Source organism: Mastacembelus armatus, chromosome 6 (genome assembly GCF_900324485.2).
Source record: "Mastacembelus armatus chromosome 6, fMasArm1.2, whole genome shotgun sequence".
Taxonomy (NCBI): Eukaryota; Metazoa; Chordata; class Actinopteri; order Synbranchiformes; family Mastacembelidae; genus Mastacembelus; species Mastacembelus armatus.
The window spans coordinates 3,266,968-3,293,787 of record NC_046638.1 but is presented as its reverse complement, the minus strand read 5'-3'; the positions used below and the strand labels follow the sequence as shown (position 1 = coordinate 3,293,787).

General features: G+C 39.5%; 1 protein-coding gene across 1 annotated transcript in view; it reads right to left on the bottom strand.

The window, feature by feature from the left end:
* The window catches only part of LOC113133242 (alpha-1,3-mannosyl-glycoprotein 4-beta-N-acetylglucosaminyltransferase C-like), a 32,736-nt gene extending 8,047 nt beyond the window's left edge, over positions 1-24,689 (bottom strand). Inside the window, exons 1-2 of the mRNA XM_026311917.1 lie at positions 24,580-24,689; positions 21,040-21,138 (exon numbers count right to left, since the gene is read on the bottom strand). The gene's annotated coding sequence lies outside the window, so the exon portion shown is untranslated. The remainder of the gene's footprint in view (positions 1-21,039; positions 21,139-24,579) is intronic.
* Between the last annotated feature and the right edge of the window lie 2,131 nt (positions 24,690-26,820).

Here is a 26,820-nt window from a genome sequence, read left to right as displayed (position 1 = left end):
GTCTGCACAACAACACAGCTCCGCCTTTGGCTCATTTCCCAGTCCTTTCTTAGCTTCCTGTAATTTGAATATGTAGGGCTGTTACGGTCACAGCAAATCCATATGCAACGCAGCATAACAGCGACGAGAAAGTGCTTAAAAAATGCAATTAATCTCTTTTAAATGGGTACTCACGGCCTCTAATGAGATGCCATTTTAATAAGCTTGTGTGTCGAACAACAGAGCCATTTGGTAAACACTATTGTTCATTGGCTTGTTGACATCCAGGCAGCATATGAACCCACACAGGTCCTGCTGAGCTGGTGTGTTTCTGTGTGTGTATGGTAGGAAATAGGCAGCCTTATCAAAGATATTGATAAGGTGTCACCGATTAGAACGTGATTTTTTCAGTGATTTTATTTGAATGAGCTTATTGCCAAATTAAGATTATAGTAATTGTGAATGTGTGACCTCTGTGACAGACTGGGGGTTTGACAAGGGTGTACCTCGCCCCTCTCCCAATGTCAGCTGTGTTCTGTGATTGGCTCCATAACTCCTGTGACCATCTATAGGAAAAGCAGTAACAAGAGTTTAACAAACACAGCCATCATCAACATCAGTCTAAACACAAATACAGAGCAAAAATACATTTAGCTGGACACGTCAGTCTACAACAGGGCTGACTCACATTCAGACCTTCGGACCTAAATCACCACTATACTTAACCTGCATGTGTTTGGACTGTGAGAGGAAACCTACATAGACAAGGGGAGAACATGCAACCTCAACAAAGAAAGGTCTCGGTCACAAGCTCAAATCCAGAACTTTTTAGCTGTGAGACCACAGTGCTAACCACTGCTCCACTGTACCAACCTTCAGTTAATACATTTTTATCAAAGAACAATTTTTAACAGCCACACAACAAAGAGGGGGGAAGGTTTTTGGTGCATGTGCTTTAATAAGGGTTGCTTTGAGTTTGATTGAAATGCACTGAAATGCAATCTCCTGGCAAGAATTAGGGTTGATTTATGGACTCAGGCAAAGGTTAAGAAAGTTCAGAGGGAGCAAATTATCAGCAAGTAAACAGCATTTCATCCAGAAGACAGCAAATCTTCTTGCTTCCAGCTGGGAGTTTTACCGACTGCATTTCTGTCTAGTTCAATGTGTTTACTTATTCATCAAGGTGGTGGAGGCCAGCTACTTTCTCAGACTCCAGGCTCCAGCAGTTACCCTCTTCCTACTGTTGGACAGGAGCGGTAAACCTGATTAAAAATGCATGGAAACAGGCACAGCTGCAAGGCCAAATATTCATGAACACACACTGCATGTTTGGGTGTGAGCATGCGGAGATGAGAGGACTGAAGTCTGCAGTACAATGCAGCGGTTTGCCTCGTTGCATTGGTTCTTAACAAAAAGAACATTTTTACAGAATAGTTTTACACGTCTTAACAAATTTATTCTAAACTGCTTTTACTTAAACCATTTCTGACCTCCATCAGAGCAAGCATGAAGTCACAAAACAAAAAAAGAAAAAAGTATCAGAAAAAGGAAAACAAATGGATATGTACTTACATTAACTATGAAATATATAATCAGGTGTCTACAGCCGAACTCAGCACACATGTTCCTTGAGCTAATTTGTAATGTCACTATGCTAACACAGTGACAATGTTAATATGCTAAAGTTAAGCATACAAATTCTGCAATGTGTAATTCACAAGTATGTGCCTGCTAAATGCATACAGACAAAAAGAGCCAATAAAGACAAGGAAGAAAAGAATTGAAGTCATGAGGTTTGTTCATGTTTGACTGATTTCTTTTGTAGCTGTGGGACGACATGGAGTCATATGCATGTTTCAGTTCTAATGTTTGGGAATCAGTGAAAAACAACCATTTTAACAACTATCTAACAATCTCTCAGCTTTACAGACCTGAAAGGGGGAAAATTACATCATGTTGGTGGCATTTCTTAAGACATATGCTTCAGCATAATTTACAGCTACAATACATTATGTATGTATGTATTGCTAAAGCCATACTCTTTATTCTTCTAGTCACAAAGCTCCCTCTCTCAACTGCATTAAAGAAATTTGTTGAGAGTGGGCCAGTGGGATGTGATTGTTAAGAAAAGATGAGCAAAATGTATTTTGAGTTTGTTGATTTTTGCTCCAGGTTTATGAGCACTTGCAGTAATAATGTGCAAAATTTCCTGCTTATTCTGGAGCTCCCATCAGTGATTTATGTAACTCAGAATTGATTCAGCCTGCAGCTCATGAAGTTTCCATTTGCTGTTCTAAACACCTAAAGTGTCACCTAGATCTTTTCTGGGAAATCCTCCGGTGTACAGGTAACGATTTTATTTATTTGAAATAAACAGCAGAAGTGGGTGTCTTGCATCTGCCTCCACAGGCAGAAACTCAAACCGCATCAAGTAAAACGATGTGATACCGCCTACCAACTAAGCAAATGTTAAGCTGTCTGGCTATCCAAAATGTGACTCGATGATTAATTTGCTCCAGAATTTTGCTTTTAAGTTTCAAGTCAAGTCCTTGGAGGGTTAGTTCTCAGTACCAAAGTATTGAGTCCTGATTTTTGTGACACAATAAAGTCTAACTATATCTCTGCTACACTGCTGACTAAATGCTCTACACACTGTGAAGTACCAGCAATTTTATGGGTTCATTGGATGCCATACTGTTCAGCCAGGGACTTTTAAAATCCTGGTTGCAAACTGTGTACATGCGATTTGTATTTATTTTTTCATATTATCAAACAAGAGAAGGGCAAGTTACAGGAAAACTTACCAATTACTCAGAATTAAAAGTAATGCAATATACTGTAATGCAGCTCGACTTTGAACACAAAACATTACAATGAGTTTTACGTTAGAAGGCAGCACTACAACTTGGAAAAATTTACTGATCGTGTTGCAGCTGCTAGCTTAGCCTTAGTGACCGCACACAGCTCTCCAGAAATCTCAGCCTCCAGCCCTGTGAGATTTCTCTAGTATTTCCATTGGCTGATGTGTAGACACAGGTTAGTGCAGAAGTCAGATTGTGAGAAAGACGTTTTTACATTATTATATAACATTTCAAAGGTATAATTTTCAGAAATTTTGGCTTGTTCTAAACTTGTAACAAAACACTGATACCGGTGGATCTGACACAGGAAAGGAGGAGTTTGATGATAAATCAATCTCCTGAAAAGCTAGAACATTACACTGACTGTAAAATTGTTTTATGCTTCAAAAAATGTTGTAATATATTTGCTTTTTGCAGTGAGCACAACACTGCTGACAACATTTTAAGTGATGCAGCTGAGTTCTGCTGAGCAGTGGAGAAAAGAAAGTCTGCCCTGGCTCAAAGCTGCAGCAGAAACGTGAATTATGACAAAAGCTGGTTTTTTAAATTGTTTCGATTTTAACCACTCTGCAGTCTTAGAGATGAACATAGTACAAATATGTGCAAATTTCAAATGTTCCTTTTTGAATACAACAAGTGGTTTGATGTCACTGTGTGGTCTAATTATTATGTAGTGTTCAGGGTGAGGCATGATGACTAACACAGTCGGCTTCTTTTCTGGGTTTGTGTGACGTCAAAGCCAAAGGCAACCGCTGATGACTGATTTGGGTGAGAAGCAATGGAGAAGAGGTGGTGTGTTGGTCAGGGGGTCGTTGCCATGGAAGCATTAATAACCTTTGATCACTTGGACAACACTTTCTTCTTGTGTTGATTTTTGGTCAAAATTGACTGTCACACTGTTTTCAGCAACACCCAGTTTCAGACATATTCTGGGAGCTGCCAAGGACAAGCAGCACCTAGAACTGGGTCCCTCGCTCCAAGGCTAATCACAACATTTCAAATGAATTAGAGGCAGAATGAAAGAGAGGGCACAACTTACATGTTTTTATGTTTCATTTGGTCAGGTTGAATTTATTTAGTTGTTCTGGTGCTGGTTCAATGTGCTTTAATGGATAGTAAAAGGTTGTTTTTATCAGACTGAGCACTGCTCAATGTGGACAGAACCCAGTCATGGAAGAAGTACTCATATCTTTTACTTAAAAGATGTATGTTTTAGACATGAAATTCAAGATTCTATTAGAGTGTGACTTCATATAAAAAATACTGGAAATACACAGACCTAAAATTAAAAAAAGTCCAATCTCTCATATTGCAGGCACGGGGGTGAAAATGAATCAATAAAGCAGTGTAAGAGTGCTGGGCTCTGAGCACGTACATTATTGTGCACATTCAGTTCCTCCACTGTTGGCACTGAGTGATTCAGTTGGGTAGACTGGAGCTCTTTGGTAGTAATCACTGAAACTGGAGGGTTTATCAGTTTGGCTACAATCCCTTTGCAGTAGAAGCTCCCCTAACTGTCATTTTATGCCACAATCTCACATATTAACGACTGATGTGCCACTATAAGCCACTGTAAACAAGGCAGGTTTCAAAGCATAAAATTTAGGGGAGGAATTCTTTATGTTTGTTAGCGCTCCAATTTGGTGTGGTGAAAAACAATTGAAGCAGGGTGTTGTGGTGGCCTAGAGGTTTATTAACCAGGTAACTGCCCTGTTGTGGTGCTATCAGCTCTTTACTAAAAGCTGTATAATAAATGCATACATTTCTTCTAAAATACTGATGTCTGAGTAATTACCTTAAAAAGTGTGTGACAACAATCTACCAGGTGGACCACAGATTTAAATCATCAGACTTTTCCATGTAGACCCCGCTCTGTAAACACGAGTCCCTACCCACCCTTTCTTCTGCCATAGGACTGAGAGACTCCTGATCTACCTGGGTGTAAATTTGTTTGTGTGGCCAGTTATGGAAGCACTCTGACTCATTAAACATTCATCAGCAGAGGAGCATCTGCTGAGAGCTGATTCTTGGCATTTAGATGGGAAGGAGACTACAGTAAACACATTTTCTGAGTGCTGCTCTGTGGTCCACCTATAATCAATTCTCCTGTTATTGCATTTCACTTGCTTGGGGCAATAGAGCGAAAGCATATGATATCACCCAGGACTTGCCAATAACACATTTCTATCAGCAAAAAAGCACCAGGAGGCTACTGGTAAGTGTCAAACTAGTCTGAACCGTATTTTCAATAACAAACAACTCTAATGTGAGAAGTCAAGAATGCCCCCAAGGTGAGACGCGTGCTATTTGTCACTCTGGACGCATGACAATGTGCACTACATTAATGCAAAATATGTGTTATCCACCCACAGGGGGAACTGAGATTTCACATCTGAAATGAAACTGCCCGAGAGGGAAACACAGAAGTCATTAAATATTCTCAAAGACCATCACTTTCTCCGAGCTCTGCAGGAACTGGGGAAATCCGTTTCTGAGCAGACGGCAATAAAAAGGGTGCAGTCTGATTGCCACTAGTTTTGGTGCTGTATATACAGAAAACAGAGAGATTTAGAGATGCTGTGCAACATAGGGAAGAAGACACTGGTCTCCATGGTGACGAGTGTAATGGAAACATCAGTGGCAGAGTGGCATTGAGACGCCCTGAATCTTTGCGACTCTGAAACGATACTGCTGACTGTAAAATCATCCCACAGCTCTACAGCGACACAAGGGAGGGGGGAGAGGTGTCAGAGCACACAAAGCTCTGCTCTGAAGCTCATTCAGGTGCTTAAAATCTTCCCAATTATTCTACCCAGAGACGATGATGATAATTAAGGAAAACTGAGCTTGACTCACACTACAGCTGAGCATGTTCTAGTTCACATTTTGTGTTAGAAAAAGTGACGATCTAAAACAGCATCTGAACAGGGTGACAATACAGAGACTGACACTGAATGCTCAAATGAGTTTATTATAACAGAAAACGTCTTTCTTAATAAGAAGAAATATGTGTATAAAAGCTTCACAGAGAAATAAAAATAATCACAGTGAAGAGAAAAGAAGTGAACAGAATTTTCTAAACATACAGGATCCTTATTTGTTTCAACGTGAATCTTATTGTCATAGCTTTGGTACAATGAGCGATGCAATCAGATTTAAGAACTGTACTTCATATATTGATGTTTATGTGCTTTAACTATACTGATTACATCTTGTTACATTTATATTACTTAAGTTACTGTAATAATTTATGCTTTGAAATTGAGCCACTGAGTACAATACTGTATACAGTGATAAATCATACATTTTTTATTAGTAATAACTCCATTATATTATTTTTAGCTTATGCAAAAGGTATGTTTTACTCCCATAACTAGTTTTATCATTTTGTTTTTATCATCTACAGAATGAGTTACAGTTTATGTGTAACCTTTAACTTGTGTTGTCATGCCTTCCTCCCTCTAAGTAGTCCCAGAGTAGTTCCTACGTGACTTTGTTTTGCAGGGAACAGGGTGTGAGTGTAACAGTAACAATGTTTAAGAGCAGAGTCGTGAGGTGGTTGTGAATTCAGAGAAATTCAATGTGTTAGGCCCGGTATATATTAGTCTGCTTACTACACATATTGAAAAGTAAGTATAAAAAAGGGACCAGCATTACACCTGTCTAAACTTCAGAACTTAAAGAGGTGAGATTTTGCAGGCAGTGTCATGAGAAATGCAGTCCCCTTAAATATTTTCAGTTAGACCACTGCATTGGCAAAGGAAGATTGCAGATGGCGCTGGCAAAAAATCTGGACCTTGCTTATGTTTTGCTACAGTCTGACTTCATCTAGCCAAAAGCGTTGGCCACATACATGCAACTGAACATTCCTGGCAGAAAACTTTCCAATTTGAATGGCTTAAGTCGACTGTTTACTCTAAAATGTTATGGCAGAGGAGAAAATGATTACTACTGTGATAACCTTTCAGAGCTGTCTCAGAATATTAAAACTGCTACGCAGGATATTGGTGTCGCTTAAAACTTAAATTCAGGGATCAAACCAGCCATATTTTATCTTCACAGTGCTACCTGTTGCAACACCTCCACACTAATGCAGCTCCTTGCATATGAACGCACTACTAAATGCTGTCTAATTAATCATTCACGGTGGAGAAACATAGCTTTCATATAATTTGTTCACAATATGTAGCCTGTATTTCAGCTTTCTTTCACTGTTACTCACATTTTACACTTGACATGCAGATGTATTTTTGGTTATTACCACCTTGGGTGTAAATTGACAGCAGTTAACGTGTGGAGGCTTTTCTTACCTTCCTGACATTGCTGTCAGCTCCATACTGACATCCGATATTTATTACATCCAAGCAGAGACATGAACATTGATGCAAAAAATAAGATACGAGCAGTAATTTGGAACCGAGCCTGAAAGCCCATGTTGTGAATGTAGCCCAGGAGTGCAGTGCAACAAAACCATCATTACTCAGCTGCCTGCCAAGAGTGTACAAGGGAAGCTGCTACTATACGATGAACATAATAGGATGCTAATAAATCCTCTGGAGAGCACTGGGAGTTCAAAATGATGTTTCCCAGAATGCTCATTAATCAGACAAGCACGAGGTTGTCTTGCTCTTGGAAGGCATCCTGTTTCAGCACAGCATCGTGGAGTGTAGAGTACAAACCAGACGCATGCTTTTCCTAATATCTCAGTTTGATGTAAATAACTGTCATTTGATGACTAACGCCACAGTCTTTTACTCAAACTGACAGCACTTCCTGCCTGCAGCTTGTCACTGTCTGTTCAGACTGCCCTGTTTTCTCCCGTCTTGTCCTGTTTTGTCTTGTTGTGCCTGAGAAGTTCAGATTTGCGTATCCTTGGTTATTGTGATCCATCTTTAATGGGACGCTCTGACATATGCAACATTATATAATTGAGTTGTACCTGTAATCTTGATTTTGTATGCTTGTGTATTTAACTTCAATCAGTCTGAGGCTTACCTTTTCCAAGCTGTAGGGCAAAAACATTTTAAAATGGTGAAGTTTTGTACACAAAAGAAAGGATCAGTGAGAGAGACAGAGGGTAGTACCTTAAGCTTCTAGGTCCATTATCATCAGTTTGGTCAGTCACAGTGAAGCAGATAGCTGGGAAATACTAGCTCACAAATGGCTTTACAAAACCAGGCAAAATGACCCAGCCATTTATATGAAGAGGTTATGGTCAATATTTTTATATTAACCATAAATTGCATGACCTACATACTCTGTATGTGAAATTAGTTCTCATAACGGTGTTTCAACCACAGTAGGCAGTGGTTTTTTTAGTGAAAGCTCTAATAAATCCACTGCACATGAAAAACTCTCTACAGCAAACAGCAGACAAAGCCTGAGACTAGCTGGTAAATGCAGTGAAGAATTAAGAAGCTCAAAAACCAGGTATTTGGTGGAACAAGAGAGAGAATAAAGTGAATTTTCTTGAATTCGCCACATGGCCAGAAACTAGACTCTAAATGAATAATAATATTTTGCTATATCTGCTGGAGGTGTAAAATGCATGTATTCGTAAAGTACAGTAACATTCTGATCCACTGTGAGAACAGACTGGATTAAAGTTGGAAGGAAGGCAATCTACGAGCCGAAGACTGAATGGAGAGAGGTGAAAGATGGAAGTTAACCGTTTATAGGCAAAACCTAAACCTATAGGCTCACACCTGTATATACAATGTGTCAGTACAGAGTTAATAGGTAAAATTTAAATTTTCAAATTCATACAGCTGTTTTCAAATACAAATTTTGAAGGGAATATAAAATTTGCTATAAATGCAATTTTACGTACATTTTCTAGGTAAGGTAATCCTGATAGTTCCATGATTTATCCTTTTTTTAATAACTCAAGTAGGTGGTTTGGTTTATTGTTGAGTCATCAACGAAATCTTGACTCAAGGTCCACCTACTGGCTTTTCTGCACACTATCCTCCTGAGTGGATGGAGTTTTCTCAGTTGTCTATCATTTCAAAAAGCTACTTTAGCACGTGGATCTTAAGTTAAGATTTTCCGAGGTCTAGAATTAACTTTCAAGCTGAATTTAAAGCTTTGTTTAATAGAACCATTACATCTCATGTTATTTGACATCTCCCTGTCTACCTGTCAGAAACATGTCTGGGTCCTTCAACCAGAGGGTGGAAACTGCCATCATTAGGCATCATCATTATGTCGACATGAAAATGAACAGTAAACATGGTTTCTACTGGCTAGAAGACCTGTTATTAATGATCATATCTCATACTTCAAGATCATAAGAGTTTACTTGTGTGAAAATGTCTGATAGCAATTGAATTGGATTATGACATTATTTGTCACTTAACACACACACACACACACACACACACACACATATATAATAATAATAATAATAATACATTTTATTTCATGGCGCCTTTCAAAGTCTCAAGGTCACCTTACAGATAGAAAAGGAAGCATACAGCATGATATACATAGAGTGCATTAAAACAACAGTAACAAGAATGCATAAACGGCGGGAGAGAATGTAAAGGCAAAAGCGTGGATTATCTAGGAAGTGGGCGAAGTACAGTAAAAGTAAATTGAAATACAGAAACCCAGATGACAGAACAACAAATATGAAACAGTATGAGACAATATGAAATAGGCAGAGGGTGGTAGGACATCACGGGCTGCTTTGAGAAGTTAAGAGAGTTAGGTGGAAAACGCTATACGGAACAGATATGTTTTGAGTGATGATTTAAAAGTTGATAAGTCCGGAGACGACTGGATGCGATGAGGGAGAATGTTCCAAAGGCGGGGCGCAGTGTGGCTGAAGGATCTAGCGCCCATGGTGGCCAGGCGCGCTGTAGGGGTGCAGAGGAGAGTGGAACTGGAGGAGCGGAGAGGACGAGGCGGAGAATAGATATGAAGTAGTTCAGTGATGTATGGTGGTGCAATAGAGTGGAGGGCTTTGTAGGTGAGAAGGAGGATTTTATAGTTTATACGGAAGGACACAGGGAGCCAGTGAAGTTGTTTAAGGACAGGGGTGATATGATGTGAGGATGGAGTTCTGGTGATGATTCGGGCAGCAGAGTTCTGGACAAGTTGAAGTTTGCGAAGTGATTTGAGAGGTAGACCAGTGAGGAGTGAGTTACAGTAATCCAAACGAGAGGTGACAAAGGCGTTAATGAGTATTGCCGTGCTATCGGTGGTGAGTGAGGAACGGATGCGGTTTATGTTACGGAGATGGGAGTAGGCCGACCGGGTAGTGGTATTGATATGCTGAGTGAAGGAGAGAGTACCGTCTAGGATGACACCCAGGCTTTTAACTTGGGGGGAGGGGAGGACAGTATTGTTGTCAATTTGAATAGAGAAGGTGCTGGTTTTAGAAAGGGTGGATCTGGTGCCCACGAGGAGAATTTCAGTTTTGTCAGGGTTGAGTTTCAAAAAGTTATGGGTGAACCAGGATTTGATATTATGTAAGCAGGTAAGGAGGGAGGGAGGGGGGAGGGTAGAAGATGGAGCAGCAGAGAGGTAGAGCTGGGTGTCGTCTGCATAACAGTGGAAATTGAATTGAATGGAAGCAAGGCGATGGAGGAGAATATTGTGAGAGATGGTGTCAAAAGCTGCAGTTAGGTCAAGGAGGATGAGGATGGAGACAAGGCCAGAGTCTGCTGCTACTAGGAGGTCGTTGGTGATTTTGACCAGGGCAGTTTCAGTGCTGTGAAGTTGGCGGAAACCAGATTGAAAGTGTTCGTATAGGCTATTGGCGGAAAGGTGGGTATGGACCTGGTGGTGAACAACTTTTTCCAGGATTTTGGAGAGGAACGGGAGATTGGAGATAGGGCGGAAGTTGTTAAGGTCGGCAGGATCGAGACCAGGTTTTTTTAGAATTGGTGAGATGATGGCTGTCTTGAGTGATGGGGGTACGATGCCAGAACTGAGGGAAGTGTGAATAATGTGGGTAAGATGAGGAAGGAGAGAGGAGAGACAGAGCTTGACGAGGTTGGTTGGTAGGGGGTCAAGTTTGCAGGTTGAGGGTTTGGATTTGAGGATCAGGGAAGAGATAACCGTGGTGGGTGGAATGATAAAACTCGAAAGCAGGGAGGATACTGGTAGACGGAAGGGTACAGTGGAGGCAGTTCGCAGTGTCACAGATGGGGGGAAATTGCTGGTGTATATTTTCGATTTTTGATGAGAAGAAATCCAGGAAGTTATTGCACAAGGTGGTGGAGAGTGAGGGGAAGAGAGGAGTATCGGGAGGGCCCAATAAATTTTTGACAGTGGAGAAGAGGGAACGCGTGGAGCCAGAGGCGGATACAATAAGCGAGGCATAGAAGTCAGATTTTGTTTGAGTAATGGTTTGCTTGTACTTCAGTATGTGGTTTAGGTATAAGTCTTTGTGGGTGGATGAACCGGTTTTTTTGAAGAGACGTTCAAGGCGACGGGCTTGGGTTTTGAGGAGGCGGAGTTCGGGTGTGTACCATGGAGCAGAGTGCGTAAAGGATACAGATCTAGTTTTGAGTGGGGCGAAGGTGTTGAGTAGATTTCGTAGCTCACAGTTGAAATTGGATAACATGTTGGAGAGGGACGGTGTGTAATTAGTACATGAAAGGTTGTTGAGAGCAGCAGTGAAGGAGGGGAGGTCGATGTTCTTTAAGTTACGGAAGGTGATGGTGCGGGAGAGGTGGGTTTTGAAGAGAGGTAGTTTGGAGTTAAAGCAGACTAGTTTGTGGTCGGAGAAGAAGGTGTCGAGGGTAGAACATGACTGAACTGTGACGCCAGAGCAGCAGACTAAGTCGAGGGTGTGGCCTAGAGAATGTGTTGGGGAGGTGATGTATTGTTGGAGCCCAAAGCTGTCCAGACAGGAAATTAGGTCTTTTGTAGCGGTGTTGTTGGGATTGTCGAAGTGGATGTTAAAATCACCAAGAAGAATTATGTTGGCTGACAGAGAGATGAGGTCAGCTAAGAGGTCAGACAGTTCGTCCAGGAAGGTCGGGTTAGTTTTTGGTGGGCGGTAGATAGTGGCCAAGAAGGTTGGTGTGTGACCATGAATACGTGCTATGAGAGCTTCAAAGGACTGGAAGGTGATAGTGGGGTGGATGGATATATGTCAATCAGTCACCATCTTTCAGCCTTTAGTGCAGAGAGATGGATGTGCTGACAGAAAATATTTTGCGTTTTCTTTGTTGAATTCCTCTCTTGGCTGAAAGCAGCACTTTACCGGAAAGTTGCTTTGATGAGAAGAGAACGTGACATGAGTGATGGACCTCCACATCAACCTCAGTTTCATCAATTAAGATTTTTAAGCCATCTGAAGTCACTCTCATTTCCGATGTAAGGACTGCATACCTGCCTAGAAGAATAATGAGTGGCCGACTCTCCCAGAGGTTGACTCTGACTACCAGCATAACAATTCATGGCAGGAAGCGTAAACCATCTCCCTTCACTAGATCAATTCTAATTTTGTTCCTGAAGTCAATACTCTACTCATATCCCACTTTTTTCTTCAGCCACCATATTTATCAGACCTCTATGTAGATATAGAAGGCTAAATCAAATCTCATTTTCTGACTGAGACCATAATGCATGATGTACATTGTTTCAAAAAAAAAACTGTTTTGTATTTCCATTGTGGGATTTCAGCAGACACCTTTCCATTGTAAAACCTTTCCTGCTCCACTGTAAAACTGCTCTCTTTGTTTACTGGGCCATTAAAATACACTTGGACTGGTCTCATTTCAGGTGCACTTACTTTGACAAATCCTGGTGTACACAGAAAAACCAAAGGAGAGGCAGTATTACCAAATCAAAAAGTACTTTTAAATCACACTGACGAGCCAAGAACAGGAAACACCTACATAAAAAAAATGCAACATTAGCAAACAGCAGTAACTGTTCTTCAAAACATGTTGAAAATAAAACATACTGTTAACACTGATCAATACTTTACAATTGAGAAATGATGGTAGTTAATGATGCATAATAGTTTTTCTGCTATTGGAAAGACTTCAATCATGAGGCTCTTATTCATTAAACCTATTACATTACAATTCAATAATAAACAATGCAAATAGGCTGTAATACTAAATATTGATATTAATATTAATCCTGGTTGTTTTAATGTATATATGCTGCGAAGTGCCAGTAGTGGAGAACTCAACAATGTGTACTGCTTTGCCTGGTATTAAAAAAGGATGTTTACATTATATTTACCATTTATCATGTGGTTCAGGTCTTAAATGTCATGTCAACATTGTCCCAGTAGAGTTTTCTTCTCCTGGGACATTGGCTTAAAGACAACTGGACCACCACCAACAATTGGTGGTGGCGCAAGAACAATAATTTTAAGGGACAATTCCCATCATGACACCTTTAAAGTCTGTTGGGAGTTTCATTTCCTTCACAGCCAAAAATAAAGAGACTGTACCCCCCCAAAAAACCCAAAACCTTCTGATGGTTTTTGTTGCATGTTGCCGCAATCCACAATAATCAAAAGGCTCTGTCAGGAAACTGTGAAGCTGAGTCCTTTAAAGGCAGGGATGTCTTGCAAACCCGCCATCAACAGAGACGGGCTGAGCTTATTAAGATTTGAGGAGCCACACACTGTATGTAGCTGCCTGCTGGGACACGTTAAACATTACAGCAACTCAAACTTCACATCATCTTACACAGAACAACTCAAAGCAATAAATCAGTGAACAATTACCAAACCCAGTCTCTGTCAGTTATATAAGTATAATCTGCTTTATATTTTGCATGCCTGCTAAAGCTGACAGAGAAAATCTGTCTGAGGCTGTAATAAATCTAGTTGAAAGTACCCTGTGCTGTTTGCTTTTATGTTTTAGTTTAGTTTTAGGCTGCTGACGGGAATGCCCTCACCACATTAAAACAGTACAAGGAAAAATGTAAAACAAAATCTAAAAACATAGCTGTCTATATAGAATTACAATGTGGGTCTGGAAAAATGCAAATCGGTTACAGATACAAATAAATAATGTAAATGAAAATATATGCGCAAATGAAATTGTAGTGTAAAATCACTGGTATATGGTCTTGTCGGTCTGCTTTAAACGGCAAAGTGAAATTCAAACAATCTCCGAAAAGTGAGCACTCAATCCTCAAAAAGCTTCACCTTTGACCTCAGCATTTTCCTCCTTCATCTCTTTGATATAAAGCATCACAGAGCAGCCAGGCAGGTAAACATGGGCGATGCTGTGTAATGTTTCCTGACAGCTGTAGCTGTGAGCCAGTTCAGAGACCGAAACCTCAGTCGGATGCGGCCTGTGAAAGCTGACAACTGAAAGCTTAATTGAACCTGAAGGCCAAATGAAACGGCTTCAGAGATGCACTCAGGTGCTACTCGTGGACTGGTAACCTCAGACATTTCTAAATATATCACCAGGAAGCAGCCTTGAAGTTGTTCCATGATACATGTAGAGGTTATGGTGGTTCAGTGCTCCAGTTTGTTAGGTTAAGGGGAAAAAGTGTAAATCCATATACCTTCAACTAAATAACAGTATCAGTTGTCTCAGTAAATGCCACTGAACAAGCATATGTTGAAATGACAAAGCCCTTAAGAAGATTTAGTAAATATGACAGGAATAAAGGAGGAAGTCAGGTGATAAAAGTCATTTCTTTTAACCATTGTTCTATAACCGTAACCACCAGTTTATTATTCTAACCATGAATATCCCCTAATCTTACCAAGGATGTTCTTTACCTTTACTTTTCTATAGAGAAACAGAAAATATAGGCAAAGAGAGATTAGCATCATGTGCAACAATCAACCAGTGTTATGCCTGGCTCAGGGAAAAACAAAGAAGCGAGGTCCACACAGTAACAATTTAAAACAAGTCAGGTCACTAACTAGCCCTGTGACTACTGTATCACCAAGCTGTTGGCCAGCTAACTGCACATGGACAAGCATATGTCACTTTTGTAGTGTATTGCCACTGGAAACTTAACACAGCATCCACTGTGCTACACCAACATTACAAGTGAAGACCAAGCCTGACCTGATAGCAGTCAATATTCTGAAGTAAAAACAATAACATGGTACCAGAACCACAGTAAGACCAGTAATACAACAGTGCACCTGCAGGATAGAAGAAGAAAACAACATTTGAGAGCTCACCAGCAGGCAGGCGTGTGTGATGAAATCTTCTCTGGGATTTGCAAATAGAGGGGTAAAAGCGAGGCTCTGAATGTCAAACGCTCATCTCATCCAATCACTGACAGGCTTCAGTTTGTGTCAAAGTAGAAGAGCATATCCCTGCTAATTACTGAAATAATCCCCGATCTGAATCACCCTCATAAGCGCAGCATGGAGCATGTGCTGGGAATTTGACTCGTGTGCTCTTCTCGGTTCACCAGGTTGCTGATATAAATGGAGGTTTGATAAGGTTCCATCTGAATGTCCTTCTGGATCCAAATTGATGGCACACTTAGTGATTACTGAACTGTTAAGTGACTGATTTGGTTATTGCTCATTATAAACAGTATTATTACTACTTATCATTTATTTGTAAGTATATATCTTGGTACAATTTGCCTGTTAAATTGTTTTGTGAGGTTTCTGACAGAAATGTCTCTTTTTATTAGATTAAGATTAAAGTGCAACGCATTTCCCAGTGCATTACTGCAGTATTGTACTTTTTACTCCACTGAATTTGACAGCTACTTAGTAATCACTTTACTAATTCCGACTTGGCTTCTTGGAGCATTAGCATCTAATCAATCCAGTAGAAGTAGTTTTATTTTTTGATTTGAAAAACCCTTTAACAATTAATAACGGCCATGAAGATCACTCAACAATCCCTTATACTTCTCTGCTCCTCCAATAATATAAAACAGCTTTCCTTGTCAAACCAATATCCCATGCACTGTTAAATGATGCCTCCCTGTGCTTTGCCCTTCCTCAAAGGCCTGTTTCAACAGCATCACAGCCATGAAGCAAGATGCTCTGAAACAGCATTTCATTGCGACTTTAAACGTCACTAATTTCCACAATAAAAATGCCTCTCAAGTCAGTTTTGTGAACATCAGTCAGATGGATGGTGTGTTGCTTTGATGCTGCTACCCGTCCACTTTCCCTCTTCCAGCCCCACATGACTTTTTCATAATTATTTTTGCCCTATATAGGTGAACTTGGATGTCTGAATCATTAGACATGGACACTCGGCTCACCTCGGCTCGTATCTCATCTCTGAAAATTAACCTTTAGTGGGACTTACAGGATCACACAGTAAGAATAACTGTTTTCTATAATATTCAACTATTTAACCAACACTAAACAGAACATCAGAAATATCACTCATATTAATGTTTTTGATAATGTTAAAAAATCATAAGTTGATTTCTTTCTATGACAGGATTAGTGCTGTCAAGCTCAAACTGAAATAGCTGCTTTTTCTGTTTCTGTCTGTTAAGCAGCTTAGCTTTATGACATCTCTGTTAAAGGATAAACTTGCTGCTTTTCAAGCCAAACTTTGTAGAAGAGATGTACCCTCCCCCGGTTTATAATTCTGCTCAAAACAACCTCACTGAGTTTAAATGACTCCACTTTAGTTCCTCTCTGGGTTTAAACACTTAAATGTGAGTGTTGTCCAGGCCTTTAAGCTGAAAGCACACTCACAGTCAATAATATCTATATAGTATGTTCTACCCATAAAAGAGGCTTTACAAACCACACTTCTATCAGATTTTATTATTCTTGGCTATATCTGTGACCAGAGCAGACAATTTGTCTGTCAATATGGCCTGATAGAGTGGGTAGAGAGTTTGTCACCTTTTCTCAACAAAAGACATAAAGACGTGCCTGACTGCACAGTGAGAACAGGATGTATTATGAATATTGAAGGACATATGATTGGTCTAAATGCACTGTATTTATCAGAGTGAGAGGCTTCAGCAAAGTGTATTTTGTTTTAATAAGGTTTAGATGTTCTCCAAATACAAAATGAGATGTGGGTTGTTGAAACACCTTTAGCACCACTGTCTCTTTTCGACTCATGTTTTTGGGTTTCATGCATTGAGATAAAGGGAAAAACCAAAAAGATTGATCTGAACACATATAAACATATATACGATCCACACCAGAAGTAATTTCGCATGTAAAAATGTCGGGCTTTCTTACAGCAAAAATACTGATTATTTAAAACTGAGTGACTGGATATGTAACAAAATGACAACCACAGTAGTGACTACTTTATTATTCATTATATGGTACAACTTTTACCACTCCTAAAAAAACATCTGCCAGAATTTTGTATTTTCTACTCCTACTACTACTCTCTCTCCATCAGACTTGTCTTTTCCTTTAACACAAATTCTTAAAATGCCCTTCAGCAGAAATCCTCCTAACTTTTGTGAGGATTTTGAGAAGGCTAATTGCAGTCAAGATGCATATCAGAAGGGAAAAAGATGACGACAGAAGAATGTTTGTCTGTTGAATGGATGTCTCTATGGACTGAAAACAGCCACAGGGAATTCGACTGATATTTAGCAAATGCCAGAATGGGCTTGGTTGTTAAAATAAAACAAAAAACCACTAAGGACAATGCTCAGTTTTAAAAAATTTAAAGTCTAAGACTGTTTCCATTGTGAGCAGGCCAGTCAATAAGATCTTGGTCTCTCAGGTGAGATACACAGGACCAGCGGTTTTTGGCATCAGCAAGAGAAATCAAGAAGATTATGTGCTCCGCCTGCCAACACAGTCTTTTGATCAGAGGCCAGGTAATATCAGACAATCTACATTAATCCTACCGTCTCTATCTCTGCTTAGTTCCTGTTCTCTTCCTGGCCTGCTCTCTTACCAGACTGTTATCAGCTGGAGGGATAATTAAGCCTTGCGGGACTCCTGTAGGCCTTCCTCTTCTAAGCTGTCAGGAGTTAGAGGGAGGGAGATCAAATGTCTTCGAAACAAAAGTGAAAATAAAAAGCTAATCTGCCTGACAACAGCAGTATTGCCAAAGGTGCTTCGCTTTCTTTTGTCCCTCATGCTGCACTTCAAAAACAAGTTCACATAGACTCTGCAGAGTTTAAAATTCAGTCTTCAACAACAACAACAGTTTGATACTAAAATACACTTTGAAAAATGAGATTTTTGCTTAAATGATTAGTGTACCACTCGACTGCAGAACTTTATTCAAGGGTAATTTTTTTTTATATCTCTGTAAACAGAATATTTTGGGGTTTTGGACCATCAGAAGAAAAAAGAAATGAGAAAACCTCAACGGGTTGTGAGAACTTCTAATGGACTTTTTTTTTCCCGGTTAATTTTTCATACAGTTCATAAATTGTTACGGTAAGCACTAGAGCAGATGTTGTTGTCCTACCTGGGTTCCTCATTCAGTACCTCTAAAATATGTCTGATCCCATATGTCCGAGATTGGATTTACAGTATCATATAACAAATTAGAACAGACTAGAATCAACCTTAGCATCTGGCAAAGAACCACTACATCACTGATATTGATCAACAACTTGGCAACAATTGGTATATCATAATGTGCTGGTTACCTAATGTAACTACATTCATGAAAAATGTGACAAGTGAGGATGTAACTCAACTCAGAACAACAACGACTGTGAAATCAATAGTCATGAAATTGATTAAGCTAGCGGCTCGTAACAACCACTACAGTTACGTTTCAGCTAAATGCAACAGGCAGAATGAATGAACTGAAACAAAATGGCAGTTCAATCTGATTAGAAAGCTAAAAATACCACGAATAGACCAAAACCTAACAATGTATAAATCTGTCTCAGTAGTTTCCAACCTCCCTAGCAATTCTATGGCAGTCCCAGGTCCACTGCTTCCTAAAGGAGATATAAAGCTTTAAAAATGGCTAAAAGATACAAATGATACTCCATTTTTAAGATTTTGAGTATGATTTTGACATGCACATCTGTATATAAGCTTAATTCTGTCTGGACAGAGTAAACAATATATTTTAAACTGCGACTGTTCAAGCTTCTCTTCTGACCCTGAAATCTTCTTCAGCAGACAGAGTATGTGGGATTGATTTAAAATAAACTACACTGTGTGTCTTCATAGTAATAATGGGACATGTCACTCAATGCAACATTGTGACTGACTGATGCAGTCTACTTGTTTTTGGACAATAATGCAATTCTATAACAGAAGAATAGCTTATTTCAGGCTTTGGGTACACAGAAAAATGCTTATAATTAAAATATAATTATCACCATTATCACTATTATTTTACAAGTGCATAAATATTCTCTATGAAAATTAGATTAATTTTCACACACGTCTGGCTGTGTGTAGGTTGGGGAGTGCATTCCTGCCTTATGCTTCTCCAATTAAAGTCTGGTTAAAGGTTGTTTTGCAAAGGAAGGTCTCACAGGAGCAAAGGTAGGAAACATACAGAATGAAAGAGGGCAAGATGTTGTTATTTGTGCATATGTGTTTGAAAATAAGGGTTTTTTTTTTTTTCATCTTTTTGCATTGGGGCATAAATGGCTCCTTATTTTGTGTCATTTTAGAACTGAGCTCTTCATGTGTGGCTAAATAATGAACAGGGAGAGGTGGCCTGTGATGAGATTGCTCCACCAAAGAAAGACAAATAAGCAGCTGTTATTTCCTATGAGGATTAATCAGGAAACGCTTGGCATAGCTCACAATAACATGTCTTAACACATTAGCTGGAAGGATGCTGACATGAAGACCAAATCTGTCAATAAATTATATATGAACAACTAATTTAGTGTTTATTTCATGGGTGCATGGTTGGATGGAGAAATGCTCACCTATTTGTTATCAATACTGTTTATCCTATCAAGGGGTCTTGTGTTGTATGAAGTCAATCCCAGTCAACTTCGATGGGAGGCTGTGTATACCCTTAGCAGGTAGTCAGTCTATCACAGGGCTTACTGAGCTAAATTTTAGCTTTTAATTTAGCAGATTTCTCACAGTCATACAGCTTAAAATCCATCAAAACAAACAGCACAGAGATCAGTTTGTCCACCTGTAGGTTGTAAGTTGACCAGAATGCAAAGCATGTGTGGGTAGTGTCTGTGTTTTCAGGTAGTGCAAGATTTTTTCTCACCGCTCCTTTTCAGTCATGTAATATGTATTATATGTATTGTTTTGTTATTATATGTCTTTTTTGTGTAGTGTAGCCTTCTGTTTGAGTGAAGTAATACTGTGTTTTGTATGTGGCTGTCATGTCATCCCTACTTGTCCCCACCTACATGTGAACCACAAATCTGACCTCACTTTTTCAAGAAATGTGAGATTTGAGTGTATTTCTTTAATAGTAAAAGAGAATCAGTATTGTTGTGCCTTCTTCCTTCCAGTGAAGTCAAAAGTCAAGATCAGACCCCGAAGCGATCTTGTACTGATTTGGATTCTTGCTACAGGAAACGTTAGCAGATGCCTGCCAACACAGTTTCTCGTCCCTAAACGCACAAAATAGCCTCTGCACCACACATCTTTCAGTCCATAAGCATCGATAAAAGTGTATTTATGAACAAACCTCTCCCTTTTCACCGCAGTGAAAGTACCTGTGATTTTTGCTGTTCTGTAACAAGTCTGGATTGTGAAGATACTCACTGCTGCCTTGAGCCAGGAGCAATTGTTTAGATGAATCTTTAATGTACATGTACGCTGGGGTCTCACAAGAGATCAGTGTTTGAAACAATGGGAAACTTTTTAATTGTTAATGTTGTTGTCATTTAGAAAAGCTATGTTTATTTGAATAATTAATGTTATGAACTAAACGTGATTTGTCTAATTTTCCAAGACCCTCTGAGATATAATCAACTATTGCTTGAGTTTTATATGAAATATTCTGTAACATAGTTTTGGGGAGTGTTTTCTAAAAAAAACATTCAACCTGTGTTAGATCAGATCACAGGATAAATCAAAAGCCAGTACAGAGATTCTGAATAAATGAATCTCTACTTCTCCGTCTTCCCAGTTATTCTAATGCATAAATCACCATTTTAGCATAAAGGGCGTTCACAGATTTTACATACAATTAAAGATGAGAAATGTCACATTTGTGTGAAATGATGACACAGACTGAGAAGTGGTGCTACAGTTCTGGTGACAACAGTCACATTTGTGGCAAGAGATAAAATGTGTGATCACAACTAATTTGACAAAAATGCTTCACATTCTGAACAATGAAGCATTTTTAACCTAGTCCTTAAAAAATGTTGACAATCTTACCTGCCTGTTGATGTGGTCGGGTCGTGTGTCGTTTGTTGGAAGGGTTCTTCTGTTCTGTCTGTGGATTGGCATGGAGCCTTAATCATGAAATGAGACAGCCTGAAAAAAAAAAAAAAAACAGAAAGTGCAAAGAAAAATAATATAAAGTGACACATTTTGTTTTATAATTCAAAATGACTGTAATGCATTTTCACCCACACATCCTCTAATGAACTGTCGGGCCATTTGCGACAGAGGACTGCATGTTCAGTCAGACTTAAGCATCAGACTCTCACAAACACAGCATCCTCCAATGAAAATGCTCATTTCCAAAACACTACATCTGTGTTTGAACAGAATCTCATTTTCAACCATCTCTAAAACTGTCTTGTCAATTCCAAATATGAGTTACTTCATTTCATATAACGTGAAAATATGTGTATTTATATATATGTACCCTTTACATTATTACTCGCTGAAAAGTTGCACATTACCTAAACACCACATATCTGTAGCACAGCCCAAAGAAAATGCCACCATGTATTACACTGCATATACTGCATCAGCATTTCACAAATTAAAACTCTGAATCTTGACTGGATTTCGTTTGATGCTGCCAGTTATTTTCTTTTAATAAGATTTTGCACACAATATTTTGTAGACTCATGTATATTTGTAAGACAAAAACATACAGATGAATAAACGCTCCATTATTAAACTGCACAGCACAGTAAGTACACAAAATACTCTTAACTCTTTGAATACTTTGTGACCCACTTGTTATGTACTTCACTAAGACCAAGGTAGAAAAATTCTAAAAATAAAAGAGTAACTTGTTGCTCATGAAGTGTTGACACGAGGAACCTTCGGCAAATCTCAGTCTGATTTGTCGAATGCAGCATCTGTTTATAGCACCAAACCCCACACTTGGACTTCAACTTGGATTTGATTTAAGTAACATCTCATGCTGTGTGTTCTGCTCCCTCTTAATACAAGATGCTAAATTGTAGTGAGAGTGAGAGTGAGTCTGGTTCTTGCGAGGCTGCAGCCTTGATTAAAAGAAAATTCTTGCATGAGCAGATGGCCGTGCAGACTTTATTTGCTTGTTTAAAAGTAGGCAGTCCACCCACCTTCCATATTTCTCACACTTTATTTAGTCGAAGGGAAAGCTGAAAGGGGGACTGATTGGTGAATGCCAAAAGAAGAAGAAAACACAATTTCAATTGTTCCAGTATTCATGGGTATTTTCAGAGTTATGATATTGTTTCTAAACAGTTTTCAAATTGTCAACATATTTGTGAATGAACGCTGACCTGTTGTTTTTTATTTCTGTTTGGGTTTCTCATCATTAACTAGGAGGTACATAAAAGTTTTCCCACCTGGAAGATAACATATGCCAGTGATGCTGGGTGTCTTCAGATATGTAATACTCTTACAACTCTTAACTAGAGACAGCAATGAAATACTGCTTTGGATCCTAAGGTTAGGTTACCACTACTTCTCCCTAACCATGGCAAAATGATGAAACCTGCATCCCTACATTATATAAACCGCTTATCTTGTAGATGGTTGCAGAGCTGCATGAGCCAATCCCAGCTGACACTGGACATAACCTGCACAGATCACCAGTGACAAGAGATAACCATGTTAATGTTAAAATGTTAATCATGGGGTGACCAAAATATGAAAGCACACAAAGACCGTTTCAAAAGCTCAAAACAAATCTTGATAACATGTAAAACCAGAGCCTGTTCACAATGCAGATGTAGGTTTGTGTGATCTCTGGGTTTCTGAGGTAAGTGCAAATGAACAAATTAAAATGTTTATTTGTCCAATTTGGCTTTGTTTTACTTTTCTCAATAGTTTTGTGCTCGTGTAGTAGATTTTAAATCAGTTAGTTATTCTGCCTGCCTCTGCACAGGTTGTTAAATTTGTTTACTAGCTGTATTGCTTCCCCCCCACATTGTTTCTGCGTGTTTATTGATCCTTGAGTGTGAGCTATTTCACCCAGCTGTGATACTGAAACTTTAATATGGTGTCTTGAATTTAAAGGAAGGTGCTTATGGTATTGAAAACCAGTGGGCTTCACTACGCTGAATTTAAAAACATCTCTGAGACACTTTCTCTTCCTAAGACACACATGGAGGTAAAATCAGGTAAAGGTCATTTTCCCCCACTGATTCCTTGTAATAAGTCTCAACAGAGGGAATGCAGCTGAAGCGAAGCAGTCAAATCAATGAAAAGGATTTTTAAGCTGAAACATAAGTGTGTGGAGAAAGGGGCTGGAGATCAATATCAGGGAGATGACCCTAATATGTTGTTCATTCAGTCAAGGCCCCTGCTGAGGACTATTTTGATTTAGGCCAAGCAACAAAGATAAAAATATCTTCTGAAGTTGTCCTTACCAGCGAGAGTGTGATAGAGGTCTTTTCTAACGGTAAATCTAACTTGCAATAAATGTAATTTCTAATTTTAAGGGGTCCATTAATTCTTGTCCAGCACCTCTGCCAGTAGTAGCTTTGATGGGGGTCATGAGGAGAGCTAACATTAATAACAACTGTTACATTATAACGGGATGTAGCTGGCAACAGTGTCCCATTTCACAGTGTCCTCTTGAAAATAACAAATGATGCTATTAGGTGCCATTATAGGTCAAACCCCACACAAACACACCTGGGCTGATAGGAAGCTACAGTAAATCACTCTAATGCAGCTGTGAGATGAAGGCAGGTTATTCCCACATTGCTGGGGGTACGGGGATTTGTGTCACAAGCTGAGCTGCAGTTTACCAGCTGGAGTCATGATGAAAGCTGTGAATGAGCACAGCTGTCACTCACAAGGGCTGAGCAACAAATCTCTCATCACCTGCTTTCCTCACTTCCAAAAACCACAAAACACATCCCGCATTTTCGTGGGCAGGAAGGGACGCCCAGGGAAAGATCCAGCTCCCTGTTTGTCCACGAAAAGCACATTTAACCATGGCTGGCTTACGAAATCAAAAAACAAACAAAAAAAACGCAGTGTGTAATCTGACAAGCAGCCAGTGCTCATTGTATAGGATCATCAATTTTCTTTTTCTGCTCCCGTAAAGATGAGGATAATCATCGCTGAGGATGTTACCCTCCTAGTCCCTCAAGCCGAGATTTGACTCATCTCCCTCTCATCCTCTCCCAGCCCTTGGCCCCACTCAGCTCGCCTGTCAATACAGAGACATTAAATGCTGCTCAGACTGTCAGAGAGAAACTGCAGCACGCCTTTCACACTTTCACAGTCCTACAGTACAGCCTGTATGAGCACAAACTACCCTTTGACTGAGAAGAGAAATGGGAGAAGTGTATTATAGGGGAGTTTGGGGAAGAGACAAGGGGAGGCAAATTGAACAAGACCAAAACTCTGCTGAAGTTGTTCGTTTCTCTGCACCCCAGACGGAGAAGAAAAAGCAAATAATAGTAGAAAACTGAAAAATACACCCAGAGATTCAGAGTGAGCTTACCTGCCCACAGCACAGACACATGAACGGATCTGAGGTTTTCTGCTGCTGCTCTGCACCGATCCACTCACCTAAATCACTTCCATGACTCACGCAGAGGGAAGATAACCGGCTCTCAGGAAAAGTGGAGTAAACACTCGTTGCAAAGGCAGGCAGGGTGCTCGCTCTCACTGCAGCGCTGCTATCTCTCATCCTCATTTCTCCTCCTGTCTCTTCCTTTGCTTTGATCTCTGTCTCTCTCTCTCTCCCCCCCCCCCCCTTATCCAGTGGTGCCCCCCTCTCTCTCCATTTCTGCCACCCCCTCACTCTCTTCCACAAGGTGTCACAAAACAGTGCGTCTGCACCCACTGCCTCTTATTGGCTCTCACTTCTCGCTCTTCCTCCCTCTCCACCCCCACCCTCCTCACCACCTCTTTCTCTCTTTGGATTGTCTGCCTTAAAGCGGCAACGCATCACACCACAGCTGCACAACTCAGTCCACATTTAGCCAGCTACATTTAAAAGCATTCATCTGTATAATGCATTCAGGTACTTTCAGGCCGTTTTTGTAAATCACTTCACCCACACCAAAACGCCTAAACAACACAAAAACTGTTAAACTACTTCATCTCCTTTCTATCTCAGTAGGATAAAACATGCAATTGCACTAATTAGACTTTAAATGAAAGAACTAAGTAATGTGTAATTAATCCATTTGTTGAGTATTTTATACTATAATGGACTGGCCTAGCCTGGGACCTTGCAATCTATTGTGTGAAATTGAGGTGTATTTATGGTGTATTGATCAAAACAAGACCTTGGTTAAATCAATATTTTCTATATTGCACTATATTGCCTTTGCAAAGTATATTCAATATACTGACTGACAAAATAGTAATATGTTAGAATATTATGGCCTTGCCTTGGATTTCTCATTTTTGCTTGTGTGTTTACTATGATGGCATGCTGCAGTACAGAGGTGACAACCCATGGCCTGTTATATGAAACTTATAACACGTAAGCTGTGATTTGCAATATGAGATAATTCTCTCTTGGTTATTTTGGCATGTTCCTTAAGTCAAAACTAATGCCATATCTACAACCAATGCATGAGCGTGTTCCGCCATATAGCATTCACATATTTAGCAGCACTTCACAATTGACATTTGTGAGACATGACGCTCCACCATTCACAAATCATTTTTGTGACCAATCACTATTTTATGATCTCAACACAGACAACATATGCAGACAGATTAATCACAACACCTGCACTGAGAGATCAGCTAAACTGATATTTAATTAGAGGCGACAGAAAATTGTCCTTGTAACTTTACTGCCCTCCCTCACCCCGTTTTTGAACGGGGTTATGACAATGCTTTCTCTGACTACAATAAAACGATTGCAAATTGCTGTTGGATCATAGACCAACATCTGGAAAAGGCCTTTCCCCAAACATTTCAAGAGAAAGAGGAGGTGAATTTAACCTTAAAATTCACAAGGCTTGGAGAAATAAAATGCTTTGTTACAAATCTTACCAGTTGCGATGATTAACTATATAAGATCTAGCTAACTCTCTGTTTTATCTCAAACAGTATATGGATTCAAAAAGCACCTGAACCTGAGATGAGATGGAGCAAACAACATATACACAAAGGCTCCACAAGGCCATATTTATAAAGGTTAGACACCTTTTATGCAATAATGACATTTATTATTTTTTACATAAACTTATTTGACACTTCTTCTCATGTTGTCTCCAATAGAAAAATTTAGAAATTAACCTTAGTCCACATTCTGCCTTTTTAAAAATACATTTTTTTTATTACCTGCACTTCTCACTGTAAATGTTTTTCCTGCTTTTTTTTAATGTTTATAGGTAACCTAAGATAGCTGAAAAATAAGGAAAAGCTGACAGTTTACAGTTACAGCACCATGTAAGACAGAAATACAAGCAGACCATCAAACTGCTCTCACTGAGAGGCTGAGGATTATAAATTTTGAGTGGATGTAGCCTTTAATAATGAGTTCAAACTGGGTCGGCACCAAAAGAGTGAAGAGTCAAGTTGCTAATTTGCAATTATAATTAGCCTTCAAGCCCCTTAAAATGTAGATTACATACATTCTCCATGCTGCCATGTCTTCATGTGATATTTGTTTTAATTCAGCATGAAAACCAGATTAATGGCAGGATCAGAGATGTGGTGTTCAAGCTGAAGGCGTCTCTTGGTGTTGTCATGTTTGGCAGACCTAAAAATGTGCTGCAGCTGTTTTAAAATGTAAGCGTCCTAAATCATTCAGATCACACCATGTAACCCTGTGTGCCAACACAG